The sequence below is a fragment of the Malania oleifera genome, chromosome 11 (genome assembly GCF_029873635.1).
Source record: "Malania oleifera isolate guangnan ecotype guangnan chromosome 11, ASM2987363v1, whole genome shotgun sequence".
Classification (NCBI taxonomy): domain Eukaryota; kingdom Viridiplantae; phylum Streptophyta; class Magnoliopsida; order Santalales; family Ximeniaceae; genus Malania; species Malania oleifera.
The window spans coordinates 89183796-89187103 of NC_080427.1; positions in this window are offsets into that span (position 1 = coordinate 89183796).

A 3308-nucleotide genomic window follows, 5' to 3' on the forward strand; every position below is an offset into this window, starting at 1 on the left:
TGCACTGAACATTTCATAAATACAGCCTCGCACCAAGCATTTCATAAATACGGCCTTGCGCTGAAATCATATGTAAAACAAGGCCTCGCGCCGGCTATCAATCACAACCTTGCGCCAAATATCTCACACATATCATTCTAAATAATAAATCAATTATCATGTATTTTCAAAATCATAACGTAACCCTCAACCCCTGACAGGATGATCAGTACTGGTGCTGTGACTATCCTTTGGTTCAATTCCTGAAAACTCTGCTCATAGCTGTCATCCCATTCAAATTTGGTATTCTTCCTAGTCAGTTGTGTTAGAGGCCCTGATAAAGCTAAGAATCCCTCAATGAAATGGCGGCAATAACTCGCTAACCCCAAGAAACTCCTGATCTCTTAGACGTTCCTAGGTCTAGCCCAATTCACTACCGCATCAATCTTACTGGAATCCACAGAAATTCCATCTCCTGAGATAACATGCCCCAAAAACACAACTTTCTCGAGCTAGAAGTCGCATTTGCTGAACTTTGCATACAACTTCTTCTCCTTAAGCATATGCAAGACTTGCCTCAAATGTATCTCGTGCTCCTCATAACTCCTCGAATAGACCAGTACATCATCAATAAAAACAACCACGAATTGATCTAAATATGGATAAAAAATCCTATTCATCAAATCCATAAATATCGCAGGAGCATTCGTCAGACCAAATAGCATAACAAGGAACTCGTAATGCCCATACCTGGTCTTGAAAGCCGTCTTCGATACATCTTCTGCCCTTACCTTTACTTAATGGTAGCCTGACCTAAGGTCTATCTTAGAATACACCCGTGTATCCTGGAGCTAGTCAAACAAATCATCGATATGGGGTAGAGGATACTTGTTCTTGATTGTCACTTTATTAATCTCCCTGTAATCTATGCACATCCTCATAGACTCATCCTTCTTCTTCACAAATAGTACTAGGGCTCCCCACGGAGATACATTAGGTCGTATGAAACCCTTATCAAGTAAATCCTACAATTGATTTTCAGTTCTGCTAACTTTACTGGCACCACTCAATACGATGCTTTAGAGATTGACACCGTACCTGAAAGTAGATCAATAGGAAAATCTACCTCGCGATCAGGTGGTAGACTTGGTAATTCATTCGGAAACACATCAGTAAAATCCTTTACTATTGGCGCACTGGTGAGCTTCACTTCATTCCTTGCGGTTTCCTTCACGAAGACCACAAATCCCTAACAACTACTCAGAAGTAGCCTCGCCTGAATAGCTGAGACCATATGAGGTAAAGACTGCACTCGTGACCCTGTAAATTTGATTTCTGGTCTTCCTGGAGGTCTGAATATCACTTCTCTTACACGGCAGTCTATACTGGCAAAATTAGCTGCTAGCCAATCCATGTCAAAAATGATATCAAATCCATACATGTCCAGCACTACCAAATCAGCAGATAGAATCATCCCCTGAACATCAACTAGACAACCACGGAGTACCCTACTACATCTCACTGCTGTCCTAGTCGGCGTAGCCACTAATAATTAAATATCTAGAGACTGTGTTTCGGCTTCACACAATTTAACACATCCCAAAGATATGAATGAGTGTGTGGCCCCTGATTCAAAAAATGCAATAACTTTAGATGAAAACATATTAACCGTACCTGTCATCACATCGTTGGCTGTCTCAGCATCACCCGGTGTCAGAGCAAAAACCTTGGCTGGGGCCATATTCCGCTGCTAGTCTCCAAGTGGCGCCTAGTAGCCTCCTCGAGTAGGTTTAGGAGCAGGAGTAGATCCAATATGAGCCTGACAGTCCCTCATCATATGCTCTAACTCCCCAAATCGGTAGTAGACACCTCTCTCGGCATGACACTTCCCTAGGTGTCTCTTCCCGCAAGTCAGGCACGCTCGAGATGGTTGCACACCCAAAAAACCATGATTCTCGATCTTCTGCCTCCGATCTGTGTAGTAACCACCTCTCTTCCATGAACCACGGTCGACTTCCTGCTGGGAATCAGAAGATGTGGATCTCTTCTTCTGCCTCTGCTCCTTAGCCTCCAACCGCTCTCAAATCTCTGCTATAATGGCTCTATCCACCACCTCAGCAAAATCCTACAACTTTAGTATTGACACCTACTTATATGTTTCTCTCCTCATGCTTCTCTCAAATTGTCGTACCTTCTTAACTTCATCTGGTATGATGCATGAGGCAAAGCGAGAAAATTCGATGAACCTCACCGTATACTGTTGTACGATCTGCTATCCCTACTTCAGATTCAGGAACTTCCTTATCTTAGCTTCCCTGGGCAAGGCTAAAAAATACCTATCGAAGAATATCTCCTTGAACCGTTCCCATGTCATCTCCATAGGTACTGTCCTCTGCTATTCCAATAGTTTCACCACCATCCACCACCTCTCAGCCTCTCCAGTCAATTTGTAGGTAGCAAACAACACCTTCTACTCCTCCGAACACTGCAGCATTGTAAATATTTTCTCGACCTTCTGCACACGATTTTTAGTGATAGCTGGATCAATTCCTCCTGAGAAATTCAGAGGATTCATCTAAATGAATTTATCGATTGAGCTGCCGTGGCTTGCTGTTGGAGCACCCTATTCCCTCTAGCTCTTGGAAATTTCGGTCATAACTTGCTATGCTACACTACAAAAAACTACTTTTGAATCACCACCCACACTGCATGAGGGTCCAGTACCTTCATTCCCACTAGCATAGGCACTACTACCACCAGGGTCCATCCTGAAAAACAAATAACTTAACTTAGAACCCCTTCACTATACATATCACCCAACCAATATAGTATATACTCCTAATCAATTCATCTCTCCTGATCTTAATTCAAGGTTCAATCCTGCAACCTAGATACCCAACTCGACGATAGTTTACCATGACTTTCCTGAAATTGTCACTCTACGAAAATCACACAAACCACCAGGAAGTCTTGCATCTAGATTACAAAACCAGACCTCAAATTCCCTTATCCTATACTTTGGTATAATTACTGCTGTATTCTAGAGTCTACAAAACCTAGAATCCTCAGCTCTGATACCAAACTGTAATGACCTACTTATCTTATCATATAGTAAAACATAATAAATAAAATAGTCAACCCGAACCTAACAGCAACGAGGACACTTGTCATACACAGTGGAAACCTGGGCAGCAGTAAATGTAAATCACATTCTCATAACCATAAAATGTAAAATACCAGAGCTAACTACCATCCACAATATTACTGTATTCATATACAACCTCAAAATATCAAAAATACAACTAGGATCCCACACCAAAAAATTCTCC